Genomic DNA, 17,500 nt, shown 5'->3' on the forward strand with positions numbered 1-17,500 from the left:
TATATTTCAGATTCTTCAAATAGCCACCCTTTACCTTGATGACAGCTTTACACACTCTTGGTATTCTCTCAACCAGCTTCACCTGGAAGGCTTTTTCAATAGTCTTGAAGGTGTTCCCACATATGCAAAGCACTGGTTGGCTGCTTTTCCTTCACTCTGCGGTCCAACTCATCCCTGTAACAATCTGGGTGTAGTGGGTGCGAAGTCAGGCGCAGGAAGCAGAGAGTTCAGGGTAGTGCTATTTAATTCACAAACGGCGAACATAAGCCACCCCACGAAAACACAGGGCGCACACAAAAACAAATGCCCCAAACACAGGGACTAAAACAGTCCAGCAAAAAACCCACGAACAGGAAACGCGTTCACCTCAAACGTGCACACTAGTCACACAAACAATCCCGCACAAAGAACAGGCGGGCCGGCTGGCTAATAAAGCCCAACTAATCACCTAATAAACAACAGGTGTAACCAATAAACAGACAAGGAGGGGGAGGAAAGAATCAGTGGCAGCTAGTAGGCCGGTGACGACGACCGCCGAGCGCCACCCGAACGGGAAGGGGGGCCACCTTCGGTAGGAGTCGTGACAATCCCAAACCATCTCAATTGGGTTGAGGTTGAGTGATTGTGGAGGCCAGGTCATCAGATGCAGCACTCCATCACTCTCCTTCTTGGTCAAATAGCCCTTACACAGCCTGGAGGTGTGTTGGGTCATTGTCCTGTTGATAAACAAATGATAGTCCCACTAAGCCCAAACCAGATGGGATGGTGTATTGCTGCAGAATGCTGTGGTACCCATGCTGGTTACATGTGCCTTGAAATCTAAATAATGTACAGTGCCCTCCACTAATATTGGCACTATTGGTAAATATGAGCAGAACAGGCTTTTAATTAAAGTAAAATAATTGAAAGAAAAAATAAATTCTAAATATAAAACAAATATTTTTCTCAAATATATGTGTGCCACAATTGTTGGCACCCCTTCCTTCAATTCTTTGTGCAACCACTGTAAATCCCAGACAGTGTCACCAGCAAAGCACCTCCACACCATAACACCTCCTCCTCCATGCTTTACGGTGGGAAATACGCATGCGGAGATCATCTGTTCACCCTCACTGCGTCTCACAAAGACACTGAGGTTGGACCCAAAAATCTCCAATTTGGATATTTCCACCGGTCTAATGTCCATTACTCATGTTTATTGGCCCAAGCAAGTCTCTTCTTATTATTTGTGTCCTTTAGTAGTAGTTTCTTTGCAGCAATTCGACCATGAAGGCCTGATTCACACAGTCTCGTCTGAACAGTTGATGTTGAGATGTGTCTGTTACTTGAACTCTGTGAAGCATTTATTTGGGCTGCAATTTCTGTGGCTGGTAACTTTAATGAACTTATCCTCTGCAGCATAGGTAACTCTGGCTCTTGCTTTCCTGTGGCTGTCCTCATGAGAGCCAGTTTCATGAGAGCCAGTTTCATGAGAGCCAGTTTCATGAGAGCCAGTTTCATCAGAGCCAGTTTCATCAGAGCCAGTTTCATCAGAGCCAGTTTCATGAGAGCCACACCTCCCTGAGACACTCCGAGCCACACCTCCCTGAGATGCACTCCGAGCCACACCTCCCTGAGACACACTACGAGCCACACCTCCCTGTGATGCACTCCGAGCCACACCTCCCCGAGACACACTCCGAGCCACACCTCCCTGAGACACTCTGAGCCACACCTCCCTGAGATGCACTCCGAACCACTGGGGTGACAATGAGGGCCAGAGAGCGAGTGGCGCAACAGAGCGTGTCTGCTGTGCCAATCTGTCCCTCTATTGTGCTGCCAGGTGCAAGGGTCCTAATGGACACACACAAACACTATCACACACACTGACAGACTTCACGAGCCATCAGATCTCATGCTGGGTACTGTCACGTGTGTACGTGTGTACGTGTGTGTGTGTGTGTGTGTACAGCCTTGTGAGGAGACAGTGTGTGTATATTAGAGGACGGTGGTCATAATAGTGAATCGATGACCAAAGTGGAAAATGCCTTGGTGTTATTTGGAGCGCAACGCCTGTCATTATCCGGTTTAAACTGAGCACTGGCTGGCTGACTGACTGGCTGGGTAGTTGACTGACTGGCTGGGTGACTGACTGGCTGGGTGACTGACTGGCTGGCTGACTGACTGGCTGGGTAGTTGACTGACTGGCTGGGTGACTGACTGGCTGGGTGACTGACTGGCTGGGTAGTTGACTGACTGACTGGCTGGGTAGTTGACTGACTGACTGGCTGGCTGACTGACTGGCTGGATGACTGACTGGCTGGGTGACTGACTGGCTGGGTGACTGACTGGCTGGCTGACTGACTGGCTGGCTGGGTGACTGGCTGGGTGACTGACTGGCTGGCTGACTGACTGGCTGGGTGACTGACTGGCTGGGTGACTGACTGGCTTGGTGACTGACTGGCTGGGTGACTGACTGGCTGGGTGACTGGCTGGCTGGCTGACTGGCTGGGTGACTGGCTGGGTGACTGACTGGCTGACTGACTGGCTGGGTGACTGACTGGCTGGGTGACTGACTGGCTGGGTGACTGACTGGCTGGGTGACTGGCTGGGTGACTGACTGGCTGGGTGACTGACTGGCTGGGTGACTGACTGGCTGGGTGACTGGCTGGCTGGCTGGGTGGCTGACTGACTGGCTGGCTGGCTGGCTGGCTGGCTGGCTGGCTGAATGGCTGGCTGACTGACTGACTGACTGACTGACTGGCTGGCTGACTGGCTGGGTGACTGACTGGCTGGGTGACTGACTGGCTGGCTGGCTGACTGACTGGCTGGGTGACTGACTGACTGGCTGGCTGACTGACTGGCTGGGTAGTTGACTGACTGACTGGCTGGCTGACTGACTGGCTGGGTGACTGACTGGCTCGGTGACTGACTGGCTGGGTGACTGACTGGCTGGGTGACTGGCTGGCTGGCTGACTGACTGGCTGGGTGACTGGCTGGCTGACTGACTGGCTGGGTAACTGACTGGCTGGGTGACTGGCTGGCTGGCTAGTTGACTGTCTGACTGACTGGCTGGCTGGTTGACTGTCTGACTGACTGGCTGGGTGACTGAGTGGCAGGTTGACTGACTGGCTGGCTGGCTGACTGACTGGCTGGCTAGTTGACTGACTGGCTGGGTGACTGGCTGGCTGGCTAGTTGACTGACTGACTGGTTGACTCTCTGACTGACTGGCTGGGTGACTGACTGGCTGGGTGACTGAGTGGCAGGTTGACTGACTGGCTGGCTGGCTGGCTGGGTGACTGACTGTCTTTGTGTCTGAAGGAATCAGGACAGTGGATCTCTCCTTACTAGTATGTTTCCTCTGTGTGGCTGTTGTAAACTGATGAATCAGGACAGTGGATCTCTCTACTAGTATGTTGCCTCTGTGTGGCTGTTGTAAAGGGATGAATCAGGACAGTGGATCTCTCTACTAGTATGTTGCCTCTGTGTGGCTGTTGTAAAGGGATGAATCAGGACAGTGGATCTCTCTACTAGTATGTTGCCTCTGTGTGGCTGTTGTAAAGGGATGAATCAGGACAGTGGATCTCTCTACTAGTATGTTTCCTCTGTGTGGCTGTTGTAAAGGGATGAATCAGGACAGTGGATCTCTCTACTAGTATGTTGTTGCTGTGTGGCTGTTGTAAAGGGATGAATCAGGACAGTGGATCTCTCTACTAGTATGTTTCCTCTGTGTGGCTGTTGTAAAGGGATGAATCAGGACAGTGGATCTCTCTACTAGTATGTTGCCTCTGTGTGGCTGTTGTAAAGGGATGAATCAGGACAGTGGATCTCTCTACTAGTATGTTGCCTCTGTGTGGCTGTTGTAAAGGGATGAATCAGGACAGTGGATCTCTCTCTACTAGTATGTTGCCTCTGTGTGGCTGTTGTAAAGGGATGAATCAGGACAGTGGATCTCTCTCTACTAGTATGTTTCCTCTGTGTGGCTGTTGTAAAGGGATGAATCAGGACAGTGGATCTCTCTACTAGTATGTTTCCTCTGTGTGGCTGTTATAAAGGGATGAATCAGGACAGTGGATCTCTCTTTACTAGTATGTTTCCTCTGTGTGGCTGTTGTAAAGGGATGAATCAGGACAGTGGATCTCTCTACTAGTATGTTGCCTCTGTGTGGCTGTTGTAAAGGGATGAATCAGGACAGTGGATCTCTCTACTAGTATGTTTCCTCTGTGTGGCTGTTGTAAAGGGATGAATCAGGACAGTGGATCTCTCTTTACCAGTACAGTGGCAAGAAAAAGTATGTGAACACTGGAATTACCTGGACTTTTATATAAATTGGTCATAACATGTGATCTGATCTTCATTTAAATCACAACAATAGACAAACACAGTCTGCTTAAACCAATAACACAAACAATAATTTGTTTTCATGTTTTTATTGAACACACTGTGTAAAAGTGCAGGGTGGGAAAAGTATGCGAACACTTGGATTTAATAACTGGTTGACCCAGTTGTTGTTGATTTACTTCTGTGTTTTGGGTCGTTGTCTTGTTGCATCACCCAACATCTGTTGAGCTTCAATTGGCAGAGAGCCTTACATTCTCCTGCAAAATGTCTTGATAAACTTGGGAATTCATTTGTCTGTCGATGATAGCAAGCTGTCCAGGTCCTGAGGCAGCAAAGCAGTCGCAGACCATGACGCTCCCTCCACCAGACTTTACAGTGGGGATGAGGTTTTGGCGTGCTGTGCCTTTTTTTCTCCACACATAGTGTTTTGTGTTCCTTCCAAACAACTCAACTTTAGTTTCATCTGTCCACATAATATTTTGCCAGTAGCGCTGTGGAACATCCAGATGCTCTTTTGTGAACTTCAGATGTGCATCAATGTTTTTTTTGGACAGCAGTGGCTTCTTCCGTGGTGTCCTCCCATGAACACCATTCTTGTTTAGTGTTTTACGTATCGTAGACTCGTCAACAGAGATGTTAACATGTTCCAGAGATTTCTGTAAGTCTTTAGCTGACACTCTAGGATTCTTCTTAACCTCATTGAGTATTCTGCGCTGTGCTCTGGCAGTCATCTTTGCAGGACTGCCACTCCTAGGGAGAGTAGCAACAGTGCTGAACTTTCTCCATTTCTAGACATTTTGTCTTACTGTGGACTGATGAACATCAAGGCTTTTAGAGATACTTTTGTAACCCTTTCCAGCTTTATGCAGGTTAACAATTCTTAATCTTAGGTCTTCTGAGATCTCTTTTGTTCGAGGCATGGTTCACATCAGCCAATGCTTCTTGTGAATAGCAAACTTACATTTTGTGAGTGCTTTTTATAGGGCAGGGCAGCTCTCACCAACATCTCCAATCTCGTCTCATTGATTGGACTCCCGGTTAGCTGACTCCTGACTCCAGTTAGCTTTTGGAGAAGTCATTAGCCTGGGGGTTCACAATCTACACTGTGAATGTTTAAATGATGTATTCAATATAGACAAGAAAAATACAATAATTTGTGTGTAATTAGTTTAAGCACACTGTGTTTGTCTGTTGTTGTGACTTAGATGAAGATCAGATGTAATTTTATGACTCATTGATGCAGAAATCCAGACATTCCAAGGGGTTCACATACTTTGTCTTGCCACTGTATGTTGCCTCTCTGTGGCTGTTGTAAAGGGATGAATCAGGACAGTGGATCTCTCTACTAGTATGTTGCCTCTCTGTGGCTGTTGTAAAGGGATGAATCAGGACAGTGGATCTCTCCTTACTAGTATGTTTCCTCTGTGTAGCTGTTGTAAAGGGATGAATCAGGACAGTGGATCTCTCTACTAGTATGTTGCCTCTGTGTGGCTGTTGTAAAGGGATGAATCAGGACAGTGGATCTCTCTACTAGTATGTTGCCTCTGTGTGGCTGTTGTAAAGGGATGAATCAGGACAGTGGATCTCTCTCTACTAGTATGTTTCCTCTGTGTGGCTGTTGTAAAGGGATGAATCAGGACAGTGGATCTCTCTACTAGTATGTTGCCTCTGTGTGGCTGTTGTAAAGGGATGAATCAGGACAGTGGATCTCTCTCTACTAGTATGTTTCCTCTGTGTGGCTGTTGTAAAGGGATGAATCAGGACAGTGGATCTCTCTACTAGTATGTTGCCTCTGTGTGGCTGTTGTAAAGGGATGAATCAGGACAGTGGATCTCTCTACTAGTATGTTGCCTCTGTGTGGCTGCTGTAAACTGATGAATCAGGACAGTGGATCTCTCTCTACTAGTATGTTTCCTCTGTGTGGCTGTTGTAAAGGGATGAATCAGGACAGTGGATCTCTCTCTACTAGTATGTTGCCTCTGTGTGGCTGTTGTAAAGGGATGAATCAGGACAGTGGATCTCTCTACTAGTATGTTTCCTCTGTGTGGCTGTTGTAAAGGGATGAATCAGGACAGTGGATCTCTCTACTAGTATGTTGCCTCTGTGTGGCTGCTGTAAAGGGATGAATCAGGACAGTGGATCTCTCTACTAGTATGTTGCCTCTGTGTGGCTGTTGTAAAGGGATGAATCAGGACAGTGGATCTCTCTTTACTAGTATGTTTCCTCTGTGTGGCTGTTGTAAAGGGATGAATCAGGACAGTGGATCTCTCTACTAGTATGTTTCCTCTGTGTGGCTGTTGTAAAGGGATGAATCAGGACAGTGGATCTCTCCTTACTAGTATGTTTCCTCTGTGTAGCTGTTGTAAAGGGATGAATCAGGACAGTGGATCTCTCTACTAGTATGTTGCCTCTGTGTGGCTGCTGTAAACTGATGAATCAGGACAGTGGATCTCTCTACTAGTATGTTGTTGCTGTTGTAAAGGGATGAATCAGGACAGTGGATCTATCTACTAGTATGTTGTTGCTGTTGTAAAGGGATGAATCAGGACAGTGGATCTCTCTCCTAGTATGTTGCCTCTGTGTGGCTGTTGTAAAGGGATGAATCAGGACAGTGGATCTCTCTACTAGTATGTTGCCTCTGTGTGGCTGCTGTAAACTGATGAATCAGGACAGTGGATCTCTCTACTAGTATGTTGTTGCTGTTGTAAACTGATGAATCAGGACAGTGGATCTCTCTACTAGTATGTTGTTGCTGTTGTAAAGGGATGAATCAGGACAGTGGATCTCTCTACTAGTATGTTGTTGCTGTTGTAAAGGGATGAATCGGGACAGTGGATCTCTCTACTAGTATGTTGTTGCTGTTGTAAAGGGATGAATCAGGACAGTGGATCTCTCTCCTAGTATGTTGTTGCTGTTGTAAACGGATGACAATAGCTTTAGTCACAGTGTTCCGAACATAGTTATACTCATGCAGTTCTGGAATACACTCTGTCCGTTGTATTGTAGTGTAATATTGAACCTAGGACAGTAATGCTCTCAGCTTTGATTCTAACAAAACCCTTTTCTGTAGGTTACATTCTTTAGAGAGACGAGAGGGGAAAGAGAGGCGGAGAGGATTTTTATGTTAAATGACAAGAGATGAGAGAGAGGAAAGGGGTCTTTGTGTTCTAGTTTATATACTGTAGCACTCAGAGTTTGTGGACATGAATGTTTGGGAATGTTTTCAATGTCTCCTAATGCAGACAATGTTTGTGACATAAAGAGTTGAATACCTCTCCAAGGCCAGACGTATTCTCTCTGTCTCACTCAGAGAGAAGGGGTGTCCTGTCCTGTTCTTCCCTTCTCTCTGGAGAGGACTGTGTTTTCCCTCTGTTCTTCCCTTCTCTCTGGAGAGGACTGTGTTTTCCCTCTGTTCATCCCTTCCCTCTGGAGAGGACTGTGTTTTCCCTCTGTTCTTCCCTTCTCTCTGGAGAGGACTGTGTTTTCCCTCTGTTCATCCCTTCCCTCTGGAGAGGACTGTGTTTTCCCTCTGTTCTTCCCTTCCCTCTGGAGAGGACTGTGTTTTCTCTCTGTTCTTCCCTTCCCTCTGGAGAGGACTGTGTTTTCCCTCTGTTCTTCCCTTCCCTCTGGAGAGGACTGTGTTTTCCCTCTGTTCTTCCCTTCTCTCTGGAGAGGACTGTGTTTTCCCTCTGTTCTTCCCTTCCCTCTGGAGAGGACTGTGTTTTCCCTCTGTTCTTCCCTTCCCTCTGGAGAGGACTGTGTTTTCCCTCTGTTCTTCCCTTCTCTCTGGAGAGGACTGTGTTTTCCCTCTGTTCTTCCCTTCTCTCTGGAGAGGACTGTGTTTTCCCTCTGTTCTTCCCTTCTCTCTGGAGAGGACTGTGTTTTCCCTCTGTTCTTCCCCTCTCTCTGGAGAGGACTGTGTTTTCCCTCTGTTCTTCCCTTCCCTCTGTTCTTCCCTTCTCTCTGTTCTTCCCTTCGCTAGAGAGTTCTATATTAACGCTGAGCCATTGATTGCTGTTAGGCAGATAGAGTAGATCATTGATTGCTGTTAGGCAGATAGATCAGATCATTGATTGCTGTTAGGCTGATAAAGCAGATCATTTATTGCTGTTAGGCTGAAAGAGCAGATCATTGATTGCTGTTAGGCAGATAGATCAGATCATTGATTGCTGTTAGGCAGATAGATCAGATCATTGATTGCTGTTAGGCTGATAAAGCAGATCATTTATTGCTGTTAGGCTGAAAGAGCAGATCATTGATTGCTGTTAGGCAGATAGAGCAGATCATTGATTGTTGTTAGGCAGATAGAGCAGATCATTGATTGCTGTTAGGCTGATAGAGCAGATCATTGGTTGCTGTTAGGCAGATAGAGCAGATCATCGATTGCTGTTAGGCAGATAGAGCAGATCATTGATTGTTGTTAGGCAGATAGAGCAGATAATTTATTGCTGTTAGGCAGATCGAGCAGCTCATTTATAGCTGTTAGGCTGATAGAGCAGATCATTGGTTGCTGTTAGGCAGATAGAGCAGATCATTGATTGCTGATAGAGCAGATAGAGAAGATCATTGATTACTGTTAGGCTGATAGAGCAGATCATTGATTGCTATTAGGCAGATAGAGGAGATCATTGATTGCTGATAGAGCAGATCATTGATTGCTGTTAGGCAGATAGAGCAGATAATTTATTGCTGTTAGGCAGGTAGAGCAGATCATTGATTGCTGTTAGGCAGATAGAGCAGATCATTGATTGCTGTTAGGCAGATAGAGCAGATCATTGATTGCTGTTAGGCAGATAGAGCAGATCATTGATTGCTGTTAGGCAGATAGAGCAGATCATTGATTGCTGTTAGGCAGATAGAGCAGATCATTGATTGCTGTTAGGCAGATAGAGCAGATCATTGATTGCTGTTAGGCAGATAGAGCAGATCATTGATTGCTGTTAGGCAGTTAGAACAGATCATTGATTGCTGTTAGGCAGGTAGAGCAGATCATTGATTGCTGTTAGGCAGATAGAGCAGATAATTTATTGCTGTTAGGCAGATAGAGCAGATCATTGGTTGCTGTTAGGCAGATAGAGCAGATCATTGATTGCTGTTAGGCAGATAGAACAGATCATTGATTGCTGTTAGGCAGATAGAGCAGATAATTTATTGCTGTTAGGCAGATAGAACAGATCATTGATTGCTGTTAGGCAGGTAGAGCAGATAATTTATTGCTGTTAGGCAGATAGAGCAGATCATTGGTTGCTGTTAGGCAGATAGAGCAGATCATTGATTGCTGTTAGGCAGATAGAACAGATCATTGATTGCTGTTAGGTAGGTAGAGCAGATCATTGATTGCTGTTAGGCAGATAGAGCAGATAATTTATTGCTGTTAGGCAGATAGAGCAGATCATAGGTTGCTGTTAGGCAGATAGAGCAGATCATTGATTGCTGTTAGGCAGATAGAGCAGATCATTGATTGCTGTTAGGCAGATAGAGCAGATCATTGATTGCTGTTAGGCAGATAGAGCAGATCATTGATTGCTGTTAGGCAGATAGAGCAGATCATTGATTGCTGTTAGGCAGATAGAGCAGATCATTGATTGCTGTTAGGCTGATAGAGCAGATCATTGATTGCTGTTAGGCAGATAGAGCAGATCATTTATTGCTGTTAGGCAGATAGAGCAGATCATTGATTGCTGTTAGGCAGGTAGAGCAGATCATTGATTGCTGTTAGGCAGATAGAGCAGATAATTTATTGCTGTTAGGCAGATAGAGCAGATCATTGATTGCTGTTAGGCTGATAGAGCAGATCATTGATTGCTGTTAGGCAGATAGAGCAGATCATTGATTGCTGTTAGGCAGATAGAACAGATCATCGATTGCTGTTAGGCAGATAGAGCAGATCATTGATTGCTGTTAGGCAGATAGAGCAGATAATTTATTGCTGTTAGGCAGATAGAGCAGATCATTGATTGCTGTTAGGCAGATAGAGCAGATCATTTGAGCTTAATAGAGGAAATGAGCTTTCTCTGACCCAGTCTGTCCCATACTACTGTTACCCTCTCTAACCCTCAACCTCTGGTTAAAGCTTCCCCCATAGGGCCTCATGTGTGTGCGTTTGCACATGCGTGCAGATAAAGAAGGCATGAAATATCCTGCTGTTTTGCAGAGATTTATAAGTGAAGTTACACAGGGTTGCCTGTATTTGATCTGCGGTATTACCAGTTTGGTTAGCCTCAACTCACACACACACACACACACACACACACACACACACACACACACACACACACACATACTTTTTTTCAATTATCTACACAAAATACTCTGTAATGTTAAAGTGGAAGAAAAATTCTATCATTTCAAAAACATTTATGAAAAATATAATACTAATATATGGTATCTTGATTAAATAAGTATTCAACCCCCTGGGTCAATACGTGTTACTTTGGCAGCGATTACAGATGTGAGTAATTCTGTGTCTCTAAGAGCTTTGCACGCCTGGACTGTACAGTATTTGCCCATTATAATTTTTTAAAACCGAGCCAGGTTTTCCTCTAGGATTTTGTCTGTGCTTAGCTCTATTCCGTTTCTTTTTATCCCCCCAAAGAACTACCTAGTCCTTGCCGGTGATGAGGATATTCATAACATGATGCAGCCACCACTATGCTTGAAAATATGAAGAGTGGTACTCAGCAGAGGTGGGACCAAGTCATTATTTTACAAGTCACAAGTAAGTCCCAAGTCAAGACCCAACTCATGACCGACAAGTCTCAAGACAAGTCTCAAATCAAGTCTTAAGTCTCAAGTCTCAAGTCAAGTCCCAAGTCAAGTCTCAAGTTATAAGGGCACAAGGCGAGACCCAGATGCAGACACGGGAGGCAGATTGTTTGAGTCTTTGATGTGTATTAATAATCCAAAAGGAGTAGGCAAGAGAATGGTCGTGGACAGGCAAAAGGTCAAAACCAGTTCAGAGTCCAGGAGGTACAGAGTGGCAGACAGGCTCGAGGTCAGGGCAGACAGAATAGTCATGCAGGCGGATACAGAGTCCAGGAGGTACAGAGTGGCAGAGAGGCTCGAGGTCAGGGCAGGCAGAATGGTCAGGCAGGCGGATACAGAGTCCAGGAGGTACAGAGTGGCAGAGAGGCTCGAGGTCAGGGCAGGCAGAATGGTCATGCAGGCGGGTACAGAGTCCAGAAAACAGGCAAGGGTCAAAACCAGGAGGACTAGCAAAAGAGAATAGAAAAGGCAGGAGCACAGGAAAAAACACGCTGGTTGACTTGGAACATGCAAGACAGACAGAAAACACAGGTTTAAATACCCAGGGGACAATGGGGAAGATTATTGGAGGACCACAAAAAGCCGATACCGATTAAATCTGACAATTTATTTATTTATTTTTGTAATAATGACAATTACAACAATACTGAATGAACACTTATTTTAACTTAATATAATACATCAATAAAATCAATTTAGCCTCAAATAAATAATGAAACATATTCAATTTGGTTTAAATAATGAAAAAACAAAGTGTTGGAGAAGAAAGTAAAAGTGCAATATGTGCCATGTAAGAAAGCTAACGTTTAAGTTCCTTGCTCAAAACATGAAAGATGGTGGTTCCTTTTAACATGAGTCTTCAATATTCCTAGGTAAGAAGTTTTAGGTTGTAGTTATTATAGGAATTATAGGACTATTTCTCTCTATACCATTTGTATTTCATTAACCTTTGACTATTGGATGTTCTTATGGGCACTTTAGTATTGCCAGTGTAACAGTATAGCTTCCATCCCGCTCCTCGCTTTTACCTGGGCTCGAACCAGGAACACAACGACAACAGCCACCCTCGAAGCAGTGTTACCCTTGCAGAGCAAGGGAAACAACCACTCCAAGTCTCAGAGCGAATGACGTTTGAAACGCTATTAGCGCGCACCCCGCTAACTAGCTAGCCATTTCACATCGGTTACACCAGCCTAATCTCGGGAGTTGATAGGCTTGATGTCATAAACAGCTGATGGCAAACGCACGAAAGTGCTGTTTGAATGAATGCTTGCTTACGAGCCTGCTGGTGCCTACCATCGCTCAGTCAGACTGCTCTTTCAAATCATAGACTTAATTATAACATGATAACACACAGAAATACGAGCCTTAGGTCATTAATATGGTCGAATTCGGAAACTATCATCTCGAAAACAAGACGTTTATTCTTTCAGTGAAATACGGAACGTTCCGTATTTTATCTAACGGGTGGCATCCCTAAGTCTAAATATTCCTGTTACACTGCACAACCTTCAATGTTATGTCATAATTACGTAACATTCTGGCAAATTAGGCGGCCCAAACTGTTGCATATACACTGACTCTGCGTGCAATGAACGCAAGAGAAGTGACCCAATTTCACCTGGTTAATATTGCCTGCTAACCTGGATTTCTTTTAGCTAAGTATGCAGGTTTAAAAATATATACTTATTGTATTGATTTTAAGAAAGGCATTGATGTTTATGGTTAGGTACACATTGGAGCAACGATACGCACCACATCGATTATATGCAATGCAGGACACGCTAGATAAACGAGTAATATCATCAACCATGTGTAGTTAACTAGTGATTATGTTAAGATTGATTGTTTTTTATAAGATACGTTTAATGTTAGCTAGCAACTTACCTTGGCTACTGCATTTGTGTAACAGGTAGGCTCCTCGTGGAGTGCAATGTAATCAGGTGGTTAGAGCGTTGGACTAGTTAACTGTAAGGCTGCAAGATTGAATCCCCCGAGCTGACACAGTAAAAATCTGTCGTTCTGCCCCTGAACAAGGCAGTTAACCCACCGTTCCTAGGCCGTCATTGAAAATAAGAATATGTTCTTAACTGACTTGACTAGTTAAATAAAGATTAATTAAAGGTGTCAAAAAAAAAATAGACCAAATCGGTGTCCAAAAATACCGATTTCCGATTGTTATGAAAATTGGAAATCGGTCGACTAATCGGTCGACCTCTACTCTATAAGCTTCAATGTGAGGTCCTAAACCTAGCATGAAAGTGCATCGGTGTAGCTGTGTGGGCTAATATCGTGAAAATGTTGAGCTAATGGCTGAGCCAATGGCAAGTTGAGCAAATTGAAGTGTTTTCTTCCCAGGCATAATACGAGGCATTATTGTTGGGATATGAGGTAACAACAGGCCCACGCCTGTGTTAAAAGTATTTTTAAAAGTACAAAGTGTTTCTTAGGTGTTAAGCCTGTGTTAAAAGATGCTTAAAATGCCTAAGAATCATTTAAAAAGTGTTTGTGTTGAATTGTGTTTGGGAAATAAAGATAGACATGACTTTTAAAAGGTAGTGGTAATATTTCATTCACTACAGAAATGTGTAGATACCCTGTCCTGATGCTCAACTTACCCTGTCCTGATGCTCAACTTACCCCATACCCTGTCCTGCTGCTCAACTTACCCCATACCCTGTCCTGCTGCTCAACTTACCCCATACCCTGTCCTGCTGCTCAACTTACCCCATACCCTGTCCTGCTGCTCAACTTACCCTGTCCTGCTGCTCAACTTACCCCATACCCTGTCCTGCTGCTCAACTTACCCCATACCCTGTCCTGATGCTCAACTTACCCCATACCCTGTCCTGCTGCTCAACTTACCCCATACCCTGTCCTGCTGCTCAACTTACCCCATACCCTGTCCTGATGCTCAACTTACCCCATACCCTGTCCTGCTGCTCAACTTACCCCATACCCTGTCCTGCTGCTCAACTTACCCCATACCCTGTCCTGCTGCTCAACTTACCCCATACCCTGTCCTGCTGCTCAACTTACCCCATACCCTGTCCTGCTGCTCAACTTACCCCATACCCTGTCCTGCTGCTCAACTTACCCCATACCCTGTCCTGCTGCTCAACATACCCTGTCCTGCTGCTCAACTTACCCCATACCCTGTCCTGCTGCTCAACTTACCCCATACCCTGTCCTGCTGCTCAACTTACCCCATACCCTGTCCCGCTGCTCAACATACCCTGTCCTGCTGCTCAACTTACCCCATACCCTGTCCTGCTGCTCAACTTACCCCATACCCTGTCCTGCTGCTCAACTTACCCCATACCCTGTCCCCCTGCTCAACTTACCCCATACCCTGTCCTGCTGCTCAACTTACCCCATACCCTGTCCTGCTGCTCAACTTACCCCATACCCTGTCCTGCTGCTCAACTTACCCCATACCCTGTCCTGATGCTCAACTTACCCCATACCCTGTCCTGCTGCTCAACTTACCCCATACCCTGTCCCCCTGCTCAACTCACCCTGTCCTGCTGCTCAACTTACCCCATACCCTGTCCCGCTGCTCAACTTACCCCATACCCTGTCCTGCTGCTCAACTTACCCCATACCCTGTCCTGCTGCTCAACTTACCCCATACCCTGTCCTGCTGCTCAACTTACCCTGTCCTGATGCTCAACTTACCCTGTCCTGATGCTCAACTTACCCCATACCCTGTCCTGCTGCTCAACTTACCCTGTCCTGCTGCTCAACTTACCCTGTCCTGATGCTCAACTTACCCCATACCCTGTCCTGATGCTCAACTTACCCCATACCCTGTCCTGCTGCTCAACTTACCCCATACCCTGTCCTGCTGCTCAACTTACCCCATACCCTGTCCTGCTGCTCAACATACCCTGTCCTGATGCTCAACTTACCCCATACCCTGTCCTGCTGCTCAACTTACCCCATACCCTGTCCTGCTGCTCAACTTACCCCATACCCTGTCCCGCTGCTCAACATACCCTGTCCTGCTGCTCAACTTACCCCATACCCTGTCCTGCTGCTCAACTTACCCCATACCCTGTCCTGATGCTCAACTTACCCCATACCCTGTCCCGCTGCTCAACTTACCCCATACCCTGTCCTGCTGCTCAACTTACCCCATACCCTGTCCTGATGCTCAACTTACCCCATACCCTGTCCTGATGCTCAACTTACCCCATACCCTGTCCTGCTGCTCAACTTACCCCATACCCTGTCCTGATGCTCAACTTACCCCATACCCTGTCCCCCTGCTCAACTCACCCTGTCCTGCTGCTCAACTTACCCCATACCCTGTCCCGCTGCTCAACTTACCCCATACCCTGTCCTGCTGCTCAACTTACCCCATACCCTGTCCTGATGCTCAACTTACCCCATACCCTGTCCTGCTGCTCAACTTACCCTGTCCTGCTGCTCAACTTACCCTGTCCTGATGCTCAACTTACCCCATACCCTGTCCTGCTGCTCAACTTACCCCATACCCTGTCCTGCTGCTCAACTTACCCCATACCCTGTCCCGCTGCTCAACTTACCCCATACCCTGTCCCGCTGCTCAACATACCCCATACCCTGTCCTGCTGCTCAACTTACCCCATACCCTGTCCCCCTGCTCAACTTACCCCATACCCTGTCCTGCTGCTCAACTTACCCCATACCCTGTCCTGTTGCTCAACTTACCCCATACCCTGTCCTGCTGCTCAACTTACCCCATACCCTGTCCTGATGCTCAACTTACCCCATACCCTGTCCTGCTGCTCAACTCACCCCATACCCTGTCCTGCTGCTCAACTTACCCCATACCCTGTCCTGCTGCTCAACTTACCCCATACCCTGTCCTGCTGCTCAACTTACCCTGTCCTGCTGCTCAACTTACCCCATACCCTGTCCTGCTGCTCAACTTACCCCATACCCTGTCCTGCTGCTCAACTTACCCCATACCCTGTCCCCCTGCTCAACTTACCCCATACCCTGTCCCGCTGCTCAACATACCCTGTCCTGCTGCTCAACTTACCCCATACCCTGTCCTGCTGCTCAACTTACCCTGTCCTGCTGCTTTACTTACCCCATACCCTGTCCTGCTGCTTTACTTACCCCATACCCTGTCCTGCTGCTCAACTTACCCTGTCCTGCTGCTCAACTTACCCCATACCCTGTCCTGCTGCTCAACTTACCCTGTCCTGCTGCTCAACTTACCCCATACCCTGTCCTGCTGCTCAACTTACCCTGTCCTGCTGCTCAACTTACCCCATACCCTGTCCTGCTGCTCAACATACCCTGTCCTGCTGCTTTACTTACCCCATACCCTGTCCTGCTGCTCAACTTACCCCATACCCTGTCCTGCTGCTTTACTTACCCCATACCCTGTCCTGCTGCTTTACTTACCCCATACCCTGTCCTGCTGCTCAACTTACCCTGTCCTGCTGCTCAACTTACCCCATACCCTGTCCCGCTGCTCAACTTACCCCATACCCTGTCCCGCTGCTCAACATACCCCATACCCTGTCCTGCTGCTCAACTTACCCCATACCCTGTCCTGCTGCTCAACTTACCCCATACCCTGTCCTGCTGCTCAACTTACCCCATACCCTGTCCTGTTGCTCAACGTACCCCATACCCTGTCCTGCTGCTCAACTTACCCCATACCCTGTCCCGCTGCTCAACTTACCCCATACCCTGTCCTGCTGCTCAACTTACCCCATACCCTGTCCTGCTGCTCAACTTACCCCATACCCTGTCCCGCTGCTCAACTTACCCCATACCCTGTCCTGCTGCTCAACTTACCCTGTCCTGCTGCTCAACTTACCCCATACCCTGTCCTGCTGCTTTACTTACCCCATACCCTGTCCTGCTGCTTTACATACCCCATACCCGGGGGTAAGTTGTGCCAACTTTGTAAGTTGTTCCAAGATACCACTTTTTTTGGACAAGCTACGTTTTAAACTAATATTTACATGAATTCAGATTATCTGTAGGAATACACAACATCCTGAAATGTATGTAGATATCTTTGTTAGAAAGAATACTATATTTTCCTTGACGGAGTGATGCTGAATGTAATAAATGGCTCAATTTACCCCACTCTCCCTTATTGTTCAAACTTCACAGTGAGGAAATATATGCAACAGGAAAATCACGTTTTTGACTGGACTGGCCCTTTAAATGAAAACGTTTGTGTTTTCTGTACCTCCCCAGACCCAAGAGCTGCTGTCGCTAATGAGCTCTTCACTTGGCACAGAAGCAGGGTTTGAACAGTGTTAGTGTTAATATGAAGCTAACAGGTTCCCTGTCCAGTTCTATTTGTGGAGGTGGATAGATACGTATGCGTCTGTCTGTATCGTCAATCATTTGTGACATATTCACTACCCAACATCTTCACTTTGCAATTTGCAATTAGTG

General features: G+C 46.5%; 1 protein-coding gene across 1 annotated transcript in view; it reads left to right on the forward strand.

The window, feature by feature from the left end:
* LOC110525033 (metallophosphoesterase MPPED2) overlaps window positions 1–17,500 on the forward strand; it is a 134,496-nt gene that overhangs the window by 33,312 nt on the left and 83,684 nt on the right. The gene's annotated exons all lie outside the window — the stretch shown is intronic.

The sequence above is a fragment of the Oncorhynchus mykiss genome, chromosome 26 (assembly GCF_057628025.1).
Source record: "Oncorhynchus mykiss isolate SJ-2025 chromosome 26, ASM5762802v1, whole genome shotgun sequence".
In the NCBI taxonomy this organism is placed as follows: Eukaryota; Metazoa; Chordata; class Actinopteri; order Salmoniformes; family Salmonidae; genus Oncorhynchus; species Oncorhynchus mykiss.